This window comes from Haliotis cracherodii, unplaced genomic scaffold (assembly GCF_022045235.1).
Source record: "Haliotis cracherodii isolate W230 unplaced genomic scaffold, xgHalCrac1.p SCAF_8, whole genome shotgun sequence".
Classification (NCBI taxonomy): domain Eukaryota; kingdom Metazoa; phylum Mollusca; class Gastropoda; order Lepetellida; family Haliotidae; genus Haliotis; species Haliotis cracherodii.
Genome location: NW_027266341.1, coordinates 41712403 through 41731962, shown reverse-complemented (window position 1 = coordinate 41731962; position 19560 = coordinate 41712403).

Below are 19560 nucleotides of genomic sequence, written 5' to 3'. Positions count from 1 at the left end.
TCAATACAGGTGTTTTTTAATCTATTCTACATTTTAACAGAAGCAAGATATTTGATAACGACTTAGCCGCACTACATATGCAGAAAAGTTATGTAAAATTCAACAGACCTGTGTACGTTGGTATGAGTATTCTTGACTTGTCAAAACACTTAATGTATGACTTTTATTTCAACGAACTTAAGAAGCAATAACGGCGATAGATGCGAAGTGTTTTATACTGACACAGATTCTTTGTTGATGGAAATACAAACCGAGGATGTGTATAAAGATATGGCAGAAAAAATAGATATGTACGACACAAGCGATTACCCAAAAGCACACTGCTCAGCGTAGTAAATAAAAAGGTATTAGGTAAGATGAAGGATGAATGTGCTGGGACCCCTATAGCGGAGTATGTCGGATTAAGACCTAAGATGTATTCTATAAAGAAGTCAGATAATGGAGAGATAAGAAAAGCTAAGGGTGAAGTATGTGGTTAAAAAAACATATCAAACACAAACAGTATAAAGAAGCATTATTCAATGGTAGAACATTCAAACACGAGATGAACTCTTTAAGAAGTGTCAATCACAGGATATATGGATTAAGAATGAACAAGACATCATTATCCCCCTTAGATACAAAGAGGTGGATTGATAAGGATGGTGTAACTACCTATGCTTATGGTTATGGCGGTAATACTGTATCATTGGGAAGTATGAGCAACTCTTCTCGTACAAATGCCCTGTCCGGTCCATCTTTAAGATAATAAAGAATAAGCTCTCCTTCTTTCATAACCAACCGACTAATGTAATATATCTAAAGGGACCAAATCGGATCGGTTGCGCAACATAGGCCTCCTTCGAGTTCACTGGCTGGTATAAATATCTTACGCTTACTCTATCCAGAAGTTTTTGTTCTTTGCCTCTCCTCAGTGCTGAAGATTCGGAAGTCAAAGATTTCATTTTACTCACATCGGATGGTTTCTTCCTGATTAATCTCGTTACTTTATTATTCAGCGCTGATACAACAGCTGATAATCGTGTCACCCATTCGGTTGATCTTACTGATATCCAAACAAACGTTCCGCTAATGTCTGGTTAAATCTTTCGTCGATAGCTTGACTATAGTTGGCCTCTTTTTCACCACGCCTCATTTCAACATCGTGTTTTGTTAACAGTTTAGTTACTGACCCCATAAACTCGCGACCAGGATCTACTTGAAATAACTTGGGCCATTTTTGTGGTCTGCGTTTATGTATGTGGCTCAGTGCACTAGCTACTTCTGTTGAATCTTTCGAGGTTAATGGTTCAGGCTCTTTGTATCGACTAGCCACATCCACTACAGTTAAAGCGTATATATTTATACGTTTTGCGTCTCACCTTATTATTCGGGAGAAACAAGAGGTCAGCCTGATGAACTTCATTCATTGTAAAAATATCAAACTTCTTCCTCGGGATATAACGCGGTGCCGGTAAGTATATTTGCCACATCTCTTGTTTCTTTAACCATTCCTTGGCCACGTCTTTAGATACCTCAGCCGCGGTGGCTAATTTTTTTATTGCTCCTATACCTTTCTAATATCCTCGTGGGCTATAGTTAATTTTATCTATTATTAATTAAATATTGATGTTTCTTTTAATATGTATCATGACGATCGTTGAATCGCACCATCATTTTTGCATAAAAAATTCTGTCTGTAGTAGCGGTATGGGTATATAAATCTGGCTCCAATGTCGTTGCTACAGAACCACCATTACCTATACTACTTAATATGTTTTTTGAGTGAAATGCAAAATTTAAAAAAAAATGTGATATCTCTTCTGAAAAATTGTATCCCTGATATTTGGTGACTTGTTCAACATTTATTTTCTTTTTGACTGAAATACAGAATTTTAAAATAAATTCATCCCCGAGACTTTGCGACTTTTTCAACCAAAAAATGTTTTTTGACTGAAATGCAGAATTTAAAAAGAAATGTGATTTCTCTCCTGAAAACTTTCATCCCTAAGATTTTGGGACTTTTTCAATAAAAATAATTTGTTTGGCTGAAATGCAAAATTTTCAAATAAATGTGATTTCTATTCTGAAAATTTCCTCTATGAGTTTTTAAAATTTGTTTTGAACAAATTTATTTAATGAAAGCCTAAGATTTAGAAAAAAATATGATTCCTGTGCTAAAAAATTTCATCCCTGATATTTTGTGACTTTTCCAACAAAATCTATTTGTTTGGCTGAAATGCCGAATTTTGAAAGAATTGTAATTTTTCTTCTCAAACATTTCATCCCTGAGATTTTGTAATTTGTCCAACAATTCTTCTCTTTTTGACTAAAATTCAGAATTTAAAAAGAAATTTGATCTTTCTTCTGAAACATGTCATCCCTGATATTTTGTGACTTTTTCAACAAAAAATATGTTTTCTGAGTGAAATGCAAAAGTTGAAAAAAAATGTAATATCTCTTCTGAAAAATTGTATCCCTGATATTTGGTGACTTGTTCTACTATTCTTTTTTTTTGACTGAAATACAGAATTTTTAGAAATAAATCTGATTCGTCTTCTGAAAACTTTCATCCCTGAGACTTTGTTACTATTTCAACAAATTGTTTTGTTTTTTACTTAAATGCCGAATTTAAAAAGAAATGCAATTTCTCAACTGAAAAATTTCATCCCTAAGATTTTGGGACTTTTTCAACAACAAAATGTTTTTTGACTGAAATGCCGAATTTGGAAGAACAGGTGATATCTCTTCTGAAAATTTTCATCCCTGAGATTTTGTAACATTTTCAACAAAATTAATTTGTTTGGCTGAAGTGCAAAATGTTAAAATAAATGTGATTTCTATTCTGAAAATTTCATCCATGAGTTGTTTTTTTCACATTTTGAACAAATTGATTTGTTTAATGAAAACCTAAAATTTGGTAGAAAATGTGATTCCTCAGCTAAAAAATTTCATCCCTGTGACTCTGTGACTTTTGCAACAAAATGTATTTGTTTGGCTCCAAAGCAAAATTTTGAAAGAAATGTCATTTCTCATCTAAGAAAATTCATCCCTGATATTTTGTGACTTGTTCAACAATTCCTTTCTTCTTGACTGGAATGCAAAATTTAGAAGAAAAATGTGATTCCTTTTTAAAAAATTTCATCCCTGATATTTTTGTCACTTCTCCTACAAAATTGATTTGTTTGTGTGAAATGCCAAATTTTGAAAGAAATGTGATTTCTCTTCGGAAACATCTCATCCCTGATATTTTGTGACTTTTCCAACAAAATTGATTTGTTTGGCTTAAATGCCAAATTTTGAAAGAAATGTGATTTCTCATCTAAATTTTTTTATCCCTGATATTTTTGTCACTTTTCCTACAAAATTGATTTGTTTGTGTGAAATGTCAAATTTTGAAAAAAATGTGATTTCTCTTCGGAAACATCTCATTCCTGATATTTTGTGACTTTTCCAACAAAATTGATTTGTTTGGCTGAAATGCCGAATTTTGAAAGAATTAAGATTTTTCTTCTGAAAAATTACATCCCTGATATTTTTGTCACTTGTCCTACAAAATTGATTTGTTTGTGTGAAATGCCAAATTTTGAAAGAATTATGATTTTTCTTCTGAAAAATTTCATCCCTCATATTTTTGTCACTTGTCCTACAAAATTGATTTGTTTGTGTGAAATGTCAAATTTTTGAAAGAAATGTGATTTCTCTTCTGAAACATCTCATCCCTGATGTTTTGTGACTTTTCCAACAAAATTGATTTTTCTTTGGCTTAAATGCCAAGTTTTGAAAGAAATGTGATTTCTCATCTAAATTTGTTTATCCCTGATATTTTTCTCACTTGTCCTACAAAATTGATTTGTTTGTGTGAAATGTCAAATTTTGAAAGAAATGTGATTTCTCTTCGGAAACATCTCATCCCTGATATTTTGTGACTTTTCCAACAAAATTGATTTGTTTGGCTGAAATGCCGAATTTTGAAAGAATTATGATTTTTCTTCTGAAAAATTACATCCCTGATATTTTTGTCGCTTGTCCTACAAAATTGATTTGTTTGTGTGAAATGCCAAATTTTGAAAGAATTATGATTTCTCTTCTGAAACATCTCATCCCTGATATTTTGTGACTTTTCCAACAAAATTTATTTCTTTCGCTCAAATGCCAAATTTTGAAAGAAATGTGATTTCTCTTCGGAAACATCTCATCCCTGATATTTTGTGACTTTTCCAACAAAATTGATTTGTTTGGCTGAAATGCCGAATTTTGAAAGAATTATGATTTTTCTTCTGAAAAATTACATCCCTGATATTTTTGTCACTTGTCCTACAAAATTGATTTGTTTGTGTGAAATGCCAAATTTTGAAAGAATTATGATTTTTCTTCTGAACATTTCATCCCTCATATTTTTGTCACTTGTCCTACAAAATTGATTTGTTTGTGTGAAATGTCAAATTTTTGAAAGAAATGTGATTTCTCTTCTGAAACATCTCATCCCTGATGTTTTGTGACTTTTCCAACAAAATTGATTTTTCTTTGGCTTAAATGCCAAGTTTTGAAAGAAATGTGATTTCTCATCTAAATTTGTTTATCCCTGATATTTTTCTCAATTGTCCTACAAAATTGATTTGTTTGTGTGAAATGTCAAATTTTGAAAGAAATGTGATTTCTCTTCGGAAACATCTCATCCCTGATATTTTGTGACTTTTCCAACAAAATTGATTTGTTTGGCTGAAATGCCGAATTTTGAAAGAATTATGATTTTTCTTCTGAAAAATTACATCCCTGATATTTTTGTCGCTTGTCCTACAAAATTGATTTGTTTGTGTGAAATGCCAAATTTTGAAAGAATTATGATTTCTCTTCGGAAACATCTCATCCCTGATATTTTGTGACTTTTCCAACAAAATTTATTTCTTTCGCTCAAATGCCAAATTTTGAAAGAAATGTGATTTCTCTTCGGAAACATCTCATCCCTGATATTTTGTGACTTTTCCAACAAAATTGATTTGTTTGGCTGAAATGCCGAATTTTGAAAGAATTATGATTTTTCTTCTGAAAAATTACATCCCTGATATTTTTGTCACTTGTCCTACAAAATTGATTTGTTTGTGTGAAATGCCAAATTTTGAAAGAATTATGATTTTTCTTCTGAACATTTCATCCCTCATATTTTTGTCACTTGTCCTACAAAATTGATTTGTTTGTGTGAAATGTCAAATTTTTGAAAGAAATGTGATTTCTCTTCTGAAACATCTCATCCCTGATGTTTTGTGACTTTTCCAACAAAATTGATTTTTCTTTGGCTTAAATGCCAAATTTTGAAAGAAATGTGATTTCTCATCTAAATTTGTTTATCCTTGATATTTTTCTCACTTGTCCTACAAAATTGATTTGTTTGTGTGAAATGTCAAATTTTTGAAAGAAATGTGATTTCTCTTCGGAAACATCTCATCCCTGATATTTTGTGACTTTTCCAACAAAATTGATTTGTTTGGCTGAAATGCCGAATTTTGAAAGAATTATGATTTTTCTTCTGAAAAATTACATCCCTGATATTTTTGTCGCTTGTCCTACAAAATTGATTTGTTTGTGTGAAATGCCAAATTTTGAAAGAATTATGATTTCTCTTCGGAAACATCTCATCCCTGATATTTTGTGACTTTTCCAACAAAATTTATTTCTTTCGCTCAAATGCCAAATTTTGAAAGAAATGTGATTTCTCTTCGGAAACATCTCATCCCTGATATTTTGTGACTTTTCCAACAAAATTGATTTGTTTGGCTGAAATGCCGAATTTTGAAAGAATTATGATTTTTCTTCTGAAAAATTACATCCCTGATATTTTTGTCACTTGTCCTACAAAATTGATTTGTTTGTGTGAAATGCCAAATTTTGAAAGAATTATGATTTTTCTTCTGAACATTTCATCCCTCATATTTTTGTCACTTGTCCTACAAAATTGATTTGTTTGTGTGAAATGTCAAATTTTTGAAAGAAATGTGATTTCTCTTCTGAAACATCTCATCCCTGATGTTTTGTGACTTTTCCAACAAAATTGATTTTTCTTTGGCTTAAATGCCAAGTTTTGAAAGAAATGTGATTTCTCATCTAAATTTGTTTATCCCTGATATTTTTCTCACTTGTCCTACAAAATTGATTTGTTTGTGTGAAATGTCAAATTTTGAAAGAAATGTGATTTCTCTTCGGAAACATCTCATCCCTGATATTTTGTGACTTTTCCAACAAAATTGATTTGTTTGGCTGAAATGCCGAATTTTGAAAGAATTATGATTTTTCTTCTGAAAAATTACATCCCTGATATTTTTGTCGCTTGTCCTACAAAATTGATTTGTTTGTGTGAAATGCCAAATTTTGAAAGAATTATGATTTCTCTTCTGAAACATCTCATCCCTGATATTTTGTGACTTTTCCAACAAAATTTATTTCTTTCGCTCAAATGCCAAATTTTGAAAGAAATGTGATTTCTCTTCGGAAACATCTCATCCCTGATATTTTGTGACTTTTCCAACAAAATTGATTTGTTTGGCTGAAATGCCGAATTTTGAAAGAATTATGATTTTTCTTCTGAAAAATTACATCCCTGATATTTTTGTCACTTGTCCTACAAAATTGATTTGTTTGTGTGAAATGCCAAATTTTGAAAGAATTATGATTTTTCTTCTGAACATTTCATCCCTCATATTTTTGTCACTTGTCCTACAAAATTGATTTGTTTGTGTGAAATGTCAAATTTTTGAAAGAAATGTGATTTCTCTTCTGAAACATCTCATCCCTGATGTTTTGTGACTTTTCCAACAAAATTGATTTTTCTTTGGCTTAAATGCCAAATTTTGAAAGAAATGTGATTTCTCATCTAAATTTGTTTATCCCTGATATTTTTCTCACTTGTCCTACAAAATTGATTTGTTTGTGTGAAATGTCAAATTTTTGAAAGAAATGTGATTTCTCTTCGGAAACATCTCATCCCTGATATTTTGTGACTTTTCCAACAAAATTGATTTGTTTGGCTGAAATGCCGAATTTTGAAAGAATTATGATTTTTCTTCTGAAAAATTACATCCCTGATATTTTTGTCACTTGTCCTACAAAATTGATTTGTTTGTGTGAAATGCCAAATTTTGAAAGAAATGTGATTTCTCTTCTGAAACATCTCATCCCTGATATTTTGTGACTTTTCCAACAAAATTGATTTGTTTCGCTTAAATGCCAAATTTTGAAAGAAATGTGATTTCTCATCTAAATTTTTTTATCCCTGATATTTTTCTCACTTGTCCTACAAAATTGATTTGTTTGTGTGAAATGCCAAATTTTGAAAGAAATGTGATTTCTCTTCGGAAACATCTCATCCCTGATATTTTGTGACTTTTCCAACAAAATTGATTTGTTTGGCTGAAATGCCGAATTTTGAAAGAAATGTGATTTTTCTTCTGAAAAATTACATCCCTGATATTTTTGTCACTTGTCCTACAAAATTGATTTGTTTGTGTGAAATGCCAAATTTTGAAAGAATTATGATTTTTCTTCTGAAACATTTCATCCCTCATATTTTTGTCACTTGTCCTACAAAATTGATTTGTTTGTGTGAAATGTCAAATTTTTGAAAGAAATGTGATTTCTCTTCTGAAACATCTCATCCCTGATGTTTTGTGACTTTTCCAACAAAATTGATTTTTCTTTGGCTTAAATGCCAAATTTTGAAAGAAATGTGATTTCTCATCTAAATTTGTTTATCCCTGATATTTTTCTCACTTGTCCTACAAAATTGATTTGTTTGTGTGAAATGTCAAATTTTGAAAGAAATGTGATTTCTCTTCGGAAACATCTCATCCCTGATATTTTGTGACTTTTCCAACAAAATTGATTTGTTTGGCTGAAATGCCGAATTTTGAAAGAATTATGATTTTTCATCTCAAAAAATTACATCCCTGATATTTTTGTCACTTGTCCTACAAAATTGATTTGTTTGTGTGAAATTCCAAATTTTGAAAGAATTATGATTTCTCTTCGGAAACATCTCATCCCTGATATTTTGTGACTTTTCCAACAAAATTTATTTCTTTCGCTCAAATGCCAAATTTTGAAAGAAATGTGATTTCTCTTCTGAAACATCTCATCCCTGATATTTTGTGACTTTTCCAACAAAATTGATTTGTTTGGTTTAAATGCCAAATTTTGAAAGAAATGTGATTTCTCATCTAAATTTGTTTATCCCTGATATTTTTCTCAATTGTCCTACAAAATTGATTTGTTTGTGTGAAATGTCAAATTTTGAAAAAAATGTGATTTCTCTTCTGAAACATCTCATCCCTGATATTTTGTGACTTTTCCAACAAAATTGATTTGTTTGGCTGAAATGCCGAATTTTGAAAGAATTATGATTTTTCTTCTGAAAAATTACATCCCTGATATTTTTGTCACTTGTCCTACAAAATTGATTTGTTTGTGTGAAATGCCAAATTTTGAAAGAATTATGATTTTTCTTCTGAACATTTCATCCCTCATATTTTTGTCACTTGTCCTACAAAATTGATTTGTTTGTGTGAAATGTCAAATTTTTGAAAGAAATGTGATTTCTCTTCTGAAACATCTCATCCCTGATGTTTTGTGACTTTTCCAACAAAATTGATTTTTCTTTGGCTTAAATGCCAAATTTTGAAAGAAATGTGATTTCTCATCTAAATTTGTTTATCCCTGATATTTTTCTCACTTGTCCTACAAAATTGATTTGTTTGTGTGAAATGTCAAATTTTGAAAGAAATGTGATTTCTCTTCGGAAACATCTCATCCCTGATATTTTGTGACTTTTCCAACAAAATTGATTTGTTTGGCTGAAATGCCAAATTTTGAAAGAAATGTGATTTCTCTTCGGAAACATCTCATCCCTGATATTTTGTGACTTTTCCAACAAAATTGATTTGTTTGGCTGAAATGCCAAATTTTGAAAGAATTATGATTTTTCTTCTGAAAAATTACATCCCTGATATTTTTGTCACTTGTCCTACAAAATTGATTTGTTTGTGTGAAATGCCAAATTTTGAAAGAAATGTGATTTCTCTTCGGAAACATCTCATCCCTGATATTTTGTGACTTTTCCAACAAAATTGATTTGTTTCGCTTAAATGCCAAATTTTGAAAGAAATGTGATTTCTCATCTAAATTTTTTTATCCCTGATATTTTTCTCACTTGTCCTACAAAATTGATTTGTTTGTGTGAAATGTCAAATTTTGAAAGAAATGTGATTTCTCTTCTGAAACATCTCATCCCTGATATTTTGTGACTTTTCCAACAAAATTGATTTGTTTGGCTGAAATGCCGAATTTTGAAAGAAATGTGATTTTTCTTCTGAAAAATTACATCCCTGATATTTTTGTCACTTGTCCTACAAAATTGATTTGTTTGTGTGAAATGCCAAATTTTGAAAGAATTATGATTTTTCTTCTGAAACATTTCATCCCTCATATTTTTGTCACTTGTCCTACAAAATTGATTTGTTTGTGTGAAATGTCAAATTTTTGAAAGAAATGTGATTTCTCTTCTGAAACATCTCATCCCTGATGTTTTGTGACTTTTCCAACAAAATTGATTTTTCTTTGGCTTAAATGCCAAATTTTGAAAGAAATGTGATTTCTCATCTAAATTTGTTTATCCCTGATATTTTTCTCACTTGTCCTACAAAATTGATTTGTTTGTGTGAAATGTCAAATTTTGAAAGAAATGTGATTTCTCTTCTGAAACATCTCATCCCTGATATTTTGTGACTTTTCCAACAAAATTGATTTGTTTGGCTGAAATGCCGAATTTTGAAAGAATTATGATTTTTCTTCTGAAAAATTACATCCCTGATATTTTTGTCACTTGTCCTACAAAATTGATTTGTTTGTGTGAAATGCCAAATTTTGAAAGAATTATGATTTTTCTTCTGAAACATTTCATCCCTGATATTTTTGTCACTTGTCCTACAAAATTGATTTGTTTGTGTGAAATGCCAAATTTTGAAAGAAATGTGATTTCTCTTCGGAAACATCTCATCCCTGATATTTTGTGACTTTTCCAACAAAATTGATTTGTTTGGCTGAAATGCCGAATTTTGAAAGAAATGTGATTTTTCTTCTGAAAAATTACATCCCTGATATTTTTGTCACTTGTCCTACAAAATTGATTTGTTTGTGTGAAATGCCAAATTTTGAAAGAATTATGATTTTTCTTCTGAAACATTTCATCTCTCATATTTTTGTCACTTGTCCTACAAAATTGATTTGTTTGTGTGAAATGTCAAATTTTTGAAAGAAATGTGATTTCTCTTCGGAAACATCTCATCCCTGATGTTTTGTGACTTTTCCAACAAAATTGATTTTTCTTTGGCTTAAATGCCAAATTTTGAAAGAAATGTGATTTCTCATCTAAATTTGTTTATCCCTGATATTTTTGTCACTTGTCCTACAAAATTGATTTGTTTGTGTGAAATGTCAAATTTTGAAAGAAATGTGATTTCTCTTCGGAAACATCTCATCCCTGATATTTTGTGACTTTTCCAACAAAATTGATTTGTTTGGCTGAAATGCCGAATTTTGAAAGAATTATGATTTTTCTTCTGAAAAATTACATCCCTGATATTTTTGTCACTTGTCCTACAAAATTGATTTGTTTGTGTGAAATGCCAAATTTTGAAAGAATTATGATTTTTCTTCTGAAACATTTCATCCCTCATATTTTTGTCACTTGTCCTACAAAATTGATTTGTTTGTGTGAAATGTCAAATTTTTGAAAGAAATGTGATTTCTCTTCTGAAACATCTCATCCCTGATGTTTTGTGACTTTTCCAACAAAATTGATTTTTCTTTGGCTTAAATGCCAAATTTTGAAAGAAATGTGATTTCTCATCTAAATTTGTTTATCCCTGATATTTTTCTCACTTGTCCTACAAAATTGATTTGTTTGTGTGAAATGTCAAATTTTGAAAGAAATGTGATTTCTCTTCGGAAACATCTCATCCCTGATATTTTGTGACTTTTCCAACAAAATTGATTTGTTTGGCTGAAATGCCGAATTTTGAAAGAATTATGATTTTTCTTCTGAAAAATTACATCCCTGATATTTTTGTCGCTTGTCCTACAAAATTGATTTGTTTGTGTGAAATTCCAAATTTTGAAAGAAATGTGATTTCTCTTCGGAAACATCTCATCCCTGATATTTTGTGACTTTTCCAACAAAATTTATTTGTTTCGCTCAAATGCCAAATTTTGAAAGAAATGTGATTTCTATTCGGAAACATCTCATCCCTGATATTTTGTGACTTTTCCAACAAAATTGATTTGTTTGGCTGAAATGCCAAATTTTGAAAGAATTATGATTTTTCTTCTGAAAAATTACATCCCTGATATTTTTGTCACTTGTCCTACAAAATTGATTTGTTTGTGTGAAATGCCAAATTTTGAAAGAAATGTGATTTCTCTTCGGAAACATCTCATCCCTGATATTTTGTGACTTTTCCAACAAAATTGATTTGTTTGGCTTAAATGCCAAATTTTGAAAGAAATGTGATTTCTCATCTAATTTTTTTTATCCCTGATATTTTTGTCACTTGTCCTACAAAATTGATTTGTTTGTGTGAAATGCCAAATTTTGAAAGAATTATGATTTTTCTTCTGAAACATTTCATCCCTCATATTTTTGTCACTTGTCCTACAAAATTGATTTGTTTGTGTGAAATGTCAAATTTTTGAAAGAAATGTGATTTCTCTTCTGAAACATCTCATCCCTGATGTTTTGTGACTTTTCCAACAAAATTGATTTTTCTTTGGCTTAAATGCCAAATTTTGAAAGAAATGTGATTTCTCATCTAAATTTGTTTATCCCTGATATTTTTCTCACTTGTCCTACAAAATTGATTTGTTTGTGTGAAATGTCAAATTTTGAAAGAAATGTGATTTCTCTTCTGAAACATCTCATCCCTGATATTTTGTGACTTTTCCAACAAAATTGATTTGTTTGGCTGAAATGCCGAATTTTGAAAGAATTATGATTTTTCTTCTGAAAAATTACATCCCTGATATTTTTGTCACTTGTCCTACAAAATTGATTTGTTTGTGTGAAATGCCAAATTTTGAAAGAATTATGATTTTTCTTCTGAAACATTTCATCCCTGATATTTTTGTCACTTGTCCTACAAAATTGATTTGTTTGTGTGAAATGCCAAATTTTGAAAGAAATGTGATTTCTCTTCGGAAACATCTCATCCCTGATATTTTGTGACTTTTCCAACAAAATTGATTTGTTTGGCTGAAATGCCGAATTTTGAAAGAAATGTGATTTTTCTTCTGAAAAATTACATCCCTGATATTTTTGTCACTTGTCCTACAAAATTGATTTGTTTGTGTGAAATGCCAAATTTTGAAAGAATTATGATTTTTCTTCTGAAACATTTCATCTCTCATATTTTTGTCACTTGTCCTACAAAATTGATTTGTTTGTGTGAAATGTCAAATTTTTGAAAGAAATGTGATTTCTCTTCGGAAACATCTCATCCCTGATGTTTTGTGACTTTTCCAACAAAATTGATTTTTCTTTGGCTTAAATGCCAAATTTTGAAAGAAATGTGATTTCTCATCTAAATTTGTTTATCCCTGATATTTTTCTCACTTGTCCTACAAAATTGATTTGTTTGTGTGAAATGTCAAATTTTGAAAGAAATGTGATTTCTCTTCGGAAACATCTCATCCCTGATATTTTGTGACTTTTCCAACAAAATTGATTTGTTTGGCTGAAATGCCGAATTTTGAAAGAATTATGATTTTTCTTCTGAAAAATTACATCCCTGATATTTTTGTCACTTGTCCTACAAAATTGATTTGTTTGTGTGAAATGCCAAATTTTGAAAGAATTATGATTTTTCTTCTGAAACATTTCATCCCTCATATTTTTGTCACTTGTCCTACAAAATTGATTTGTTTGTGTGAAATGTCAAATTTTTGAAAGAAATGTGATTTCTCTTCTGAAACATCTCATCCCTGATGTTTTGTGACTTTTCCAACAAAATTGATTTTTCTTTGGCTTAAATGCCAAATTTTGAAAGAAATGTGATTTCTCATCTAAATTTGTTTATCCCTGATATTTTTCTCACTTGTCCTACAAAATTGATTTGTTTGTGTGAAATGTCAAATTTTGAAAGAAATGTGATTTCTCTTCGGAAACATCTCATCCCTGATATTTTGTGACTTTTCCAACAAAATTGATTTGTTTGGCTGAAATGCCGAATTTTGAAAGAATTATGATTTTTCTTCTGAAAAATTACATCCCTGATATTTTTGTCGCTTGTCCTACAAAATTGATTTGTTTGTGTGAAATTCCAAATTTTGAAAGAAATGTGATTTCTCTTCGGAAACATCTCATCCCTGATATTTTGTGACTTTTCCAACAAAATTTATTTGTTTCGCTCAAATGCCAAATTTTGAAAGAAATGTGATTTCTATTCGGAAACATCTCATCCCTGATATTTTGTGACTTTTCCAACAAAATTGATTTGTTTGGCTGAAATGCCAAATTTTGAAAGAATTATGATTTTTCTTCTGAAAAATTACATCCCTGATATTTTTGTCACTTGTCCTACAAAATTGATTTGTTTGTGTGAAATGCCAAATTTTGAAAGAAATGTGATTTCTCTTCGGAAACATCTCATCCCTGATATTTTGTGACTTTTCCAACAAAATTGATTTGTTTGGCTTAAATGCCAAATTTTGAAAGAAATGTGATTTCTCATCTAATTTTTTTTATCCCTGATATTTTTGTCACTTGTCCTACAAAATTGATTTGTTTGTGTGAAATGCCAAATTTTGAAAGAATTATGATTTTTCTTCTGAAACATTTCATCCCTCATATTTTTGTCACTTGTCCTACAAAATTGATTTGTTTGTGTGAAATGTCAAATTTTTGAAAGAAATGTGATTTCTCTTCTGAAACATCTCATCCCTGATGTTTTGTGACTTTTCCAACAAAATTGATTTTTCTTTGGCTTAAATGCCAAATTTTGAAAGAAATGTGATTTCTCATCTAAATTTGTTTATCCCTGATATTTTTCTCACTTGTCCTACAAAATTGATTTGTTTGTGTGAAATGTCAAATTTTGAAAGAAATGTGATTTCTCTTCTGAAACATCTCATCCCTGATATTTTGTGACTTTTCCAACAAAATTGATTTGTTTGGCTGAAATGCCGAATTTTGAAAGAATTATGATTTTTCTTCTGAAAAATTACATCCCTGATATTTTTGTCACTTGTCCTACAAAATTGATTTGTTTGTGTGAAATGCCAAATTTTGAAAGAATTATGATTTTTCTTCTGAACATTTCATCCCTCATATTTTTGTCACTTGTCCTACAAAATTGATTTGTTTGTGTGAAATGTCAAATTTTTGAAAGAAATGTGATTTCTCTTCTGAAACATCTCATCCCTGATGTTTTGTGACTTTTCCAACAAAATTGATTTTTCTTTGGCTTAAATGCCAAATTTTGAAAGAAATGTGATTTCTCATCTAAATTTGTTTATCCCTGATATTTTTCTCACTTGTCCTACAAAATTGATTTGTTTGTGTGAAATGTCAAATTTTGAAAGAAATGTGATTTCTCTTCGGAAACATCTCATCCCTGATATTTTGTGACTTTTCCAACAAAATTGATTTGTTTGGGTGAAATGTCAAATTTTTGAAAGAAATGTGATTTCTCTTCTGAAACATCTCATCCCTGATGTTTTGTGACTTTTCCAACAAAATTGATTTTTCTTTGGCTTAAATGCCAAATTTTGAAAGAATTATGATTTTTCTTCTGAAAAATTACATCCCTGATATTTTTGTCACTTGTCCTACAAAATTGATTTGTTTGTGTGAAATTCCAAATTTTGAAAGAATTATGATTTCTCTTCGGAAACATCTCATCCCTGATATTTTGTGACTTTTCCAACAAAATTTATTTGTTTCGCTCAAATGCTAAATTTTGAAAGAAATGTGATTTCTATTCGGAAACATCTCATCCCTGATATTTTGTGACTTTTCCAACAAAATTGATTTGTTTGGCTGAAATGCCAAATTTTGAAAGAATTATGATTTTTCTTCTGAAAAATTACATCCCTGATATTTTTGTCACTTGTCCTACAAAATTGATTTGTTTGTGTGAAATGCCAAATTTTGAAAGAAATGTGATTTCTCTTCGGAAACATCTCATCCCTGATATTTTGTGACTTTTCCAACAAAATTGATTTGTTTGGCTTAAATGCCAAATTTTGAAAGAAATGTGATTTCTCATCTAATTTTTTTTATCCCTGATATTTTTGTCACTTGTCCTACAAAATTGATTTGTTTGTGTGAAATGTCAAATTTTGAAAGAATTATGATTTTTCTTCTGAAACATTTCATCCCTGATATTTTTGTCACTTGTCCTACAAAATTGATTTGTTTGTGTGAAATGTTAAATTTTTGAAAGAAATGTGATTTCTCTTCTGAAACATCTCATCCCTGATGTTTTGTGACTTTTCCAACAAAATTGATTTTTCTTTGGCTTAAATGCCAAATTTTGAAAGAAATGTGATTTCTCATCTAAATTTGTTTATCCCTGATATTTTTCTCACTTGTCCTACAAAATTGATTTGTTTGTGTGAAATGTCAAATTTTGAAAGAAATGTGATTTCTCTTCTGAAACATCTCATCCCTGATATTTTGTGACTTTTCCAACAAAATTGATTTGTTTGGCTGAAATGCCGAATTTTGAAAGAATTATGATTTTTCTTCTGAAAAATTACATCCCTGATATTTTTGTCACTTGTCCTACAAAATTGATTTGTTTGTGTGAAATGCCAAATTTTGAAAGAATTATGATTTTTCTTCTGAACATTTCATCCCTCATATTTTTGTCACTTGTCCTACAAAATTGATTTGTTTGTGTGAAATGTCAAATTTTTGAAAGAAATGTGATTTCTCTTCTGAAACATCTCATCCCTGATGTTTTGTGACTTTTCCAACAAAATTGATTTTTCTTTGGCTTAAATGCCAAATTTTGAAAGAAATGTGATTTCTCATCTAAATTTGTTTATCCCTGATATTTTTCTCACTTGTCCTACAAAATTGATTTGTTTGTGTGAAATGTCAAATTTTGAAAGAAATGTGATTTCTCTTCGGAAACATCTCATCCCTGATATTTTGTGACTTTTCCAACAAAATTGATTTGTTTGGCTGAAATGCCGAATTTTGAAAGAATTATGATTTTTCTTCTGAAAAATTACATCCCTGATATTTTTGTCACTTGTCCTACAAAATTGATTTGTTTGTGTGAAATGCCAAATTTTGAAAGAATTATGATTTCTCTTCTGAAACATCTCATCCCTGATATTTTGTGACTTTTCCAACAAAATTTATTTGTTTCGCTCAAATGCCAAATTTTGAAAGAAATGTGATTTCTCTTCGGAAACATCTCATCCCTGATATTTTGTGACTTTTCCAACAAAATTGATTTGTTTGGCTTAAATGCCAAATTTTGAAAGAAATGTGATTTCTCATCTAATTTTTTTTATCCCTGATATTTTTGTCACTTGTCCTACAAAATTGATTTGTTTGTGTGAAATGCCAAATTTTGAAAGAAATGTGATTTCTCTTCGGAAACATCTCATCCCTGATATTTTGTGACTTTTCCAACAAAATTGATTTGTTTGGCTGAAATGCCGAATTTTGAAAGAATTATGATTTTTCTTCTGAAAAATTACATCCCTGATATTTTTGTCACTTGTCCTACAAAATTGATTTGTTTGTGTGGAATGCCAAATTTTGAAAGAATTATGATTTTTCTTCTGAAACATTTCATCCCTCATATTTTTGTCACTTGTCCTACAAAATTGATTTGTTTGTGTGAAATGCCAAATTTTGAAAGAAATGTGATTTCTCTTCGGAAACATCTCATCCCTGATATTTTGTGACTTTTCCAACAAAATTGATTTGTTTGGCTTAAATGCCAAATTTTGAAAGAAATGTGATTTCTCATCTAAATTTTTTTATCCCTGATATTTTTGTCACTTGTCCTACAAAATTGATTTGTTTGTGTGAAATGTCAAATTTTGAAAGAAATGTGATTTCTCTTCGGAAACATCTCATCCCTGATATTTTGTGACTTTTCCAACAAAATTGATTTGTTTGGCTGAAATGCCGAATTTTGAAAGAATTATGATTTTTCTTCTGAAAAATTACATCCCTGATATTTTTGTCACTTGTCCTACAAAATTGATTTGTTTGTGTGAAATGCCAAATTTTGAAAGAATTATGATTTTTCTTCTGAAACATTTCATCTCTCATATTTTTGTCACTTGTCCTACAAAATTGATTTGTTTGTGTGAAATGCCAAATTTTGAAAGAAATGTGATTTCTCTTCGGAAGCATCTCATCCCTGATATTTTGTGACTTTTCCAACAAAATTGATTTGTTTGGCTGAAATGCCGAATTTTGAAAGAAATGTGATTTCTCATCTAAATTTTGTAATCCCTCATATTTTTGTCAATTGTCCTACAAAATTGATTTGTTTGGCTGAAATGCCAAATTTGGAAAGAAATGTGATTTCTCTTCTGAAACATCTCATCCCTGATATTTTGTGACTTTTCCAACAAAATTTATTCCTTTGGCTCAAATGCAAAATTTTGAAAGAAATGTAATTTCTCATCTAAATTTTTATAACGTTGATATTTTTGTCACTTGTCCTACAAAATTGATTTGTTTGTGTGAAATGCCAAATTTTGAAAGAAATGTGATTTCTCTTCTGAAACATCTCATCTCGAATATTTTGTGACTTTTCCAACAAAATTTATTTGTTTGGCTGAAATGCCGAATTTTGAAAGAATTATGATTTTTCTTCTGAAACATTTCATCCCTGATATTTTTGTCACTTGTCCTACAAAAGTGATTTGTTTGTGTGAAATGCCAAATTTTGAAAGAAATGTGATTTCTCTTCGGAAACATCTCATCCCTGATATTTTGTGACTTTTCTAAAAAAAATTATTTGTTTGGCTGAAATGCCAAATTTTGAAAGAATTATGATTTTTCTTCTGAAAAATTTCATCCCTGATATTTTTGTCACTTGTCCTACAAAACTGATTTGTTTGGCTGAAATGCCAAATTTTGAAAGAAATGTGATTTCTCTTCTGAAACATCTCATGCCTGATATTTTGTGACTTTTCCAATAAAATTGATTTGTTTGGCTGAAATGCCAAATTTGGAAAGAAATGTGATTTCTCTTCTGAAACATCTCATCCCTGATATTTTGTGACTTTTCCAACAAAATGTATTGTCGTTTTTGCTCAAATGCCAAATTTTGAAAGAAATGTGATTTCTCTTCTGAAAATTTGTATCCCTGATATTTGGTGACTTGTTCGACAATTCTTTTCTTTTTGACTGAAATACAGAATTTTAAAATAAATCTGATTCGTCTTCTGAAAACTTTCATCCCTGAGACTTGACTATTTTTTAACAATTTTGTTTTGTTTTTTACTTAAATGCCGAATTTAAAAAGATATGCAATTTCTCTGCTGAAAAAATTCATCCCTAAGATTTTGGGACTTTTTCAAGAACAAAATTGTTTTTGACTGAAATGCCAAATTTGGAAGAACAGGTGATATCTCTGCTGAAAAATTTCATCCTTGAGATTTTGTAAAATTTTCAACAAAATTAATTTGTTTGGCTGAAGTGCAAAATGTTGAAATAAATGTGATTTCTATTCTGAAAATTTCATCCATGAGTTGTTTTTTTTAACATTTTGAACAAATTGATTTGTTTAATGAAAACCTAAAATTTGGTAGAAAATGTGATTCCTCAGCTAAAACATTTCATCCCTGTGACTTTTCCAACAAAATTAATTTGTTTGGCTGAAATGCAAAATTTTGAAAGAATTGTGAATTTTCTTCTGAAACATTTCATCCCTTGATATTTTGTGACTTGTTCGACAATTCCTTTCTTCTTGACTGGAATGCAAAATTTAGAAGAAAAATGTGATTCCTTTTTTAAAATATTTCATCCCTGATATTTTTGTCACTTTTTCAACAAAATTTATTTGTTTGGCTGAAATGCAAAATTTCGAAATATATGTGATTTCTATTCTGAAAATTTCATCCATGAGTTGTTTCTTTTCACTTTTCGAACAAATTAATTTGTTTAATGAAAACCTAAAATTTGGAGAGAAAAATGATTCCGCTGCTAAAAAATTTCATCCCTGTGACTATGACTTTTACAACAAAATTTTATTTGTTTGGCTGAAATGCAAAATTTTGAAAGAAATGTCATTTCCCTTCTGAAAACACTCAACTCTGAGATTTTGAGACTTTTTCAACAAAAACATATGATTTTTGACTGAAATGCAAAATTTGAAAAAAATGTGATTTCTCATCTAAAAGATTTCATCCCTGATTTTTCGTCACTTTTACAACAAAATATATTTGTTTGTGTGAAATGCCAAATTTTGAAAGAAATGTGATTTCTCTTCTGAAACAATTCATCGCTTCAATTTTTGCCTTTAGAGTTTTTAAACACAATTTTATTTTGTTTCACTG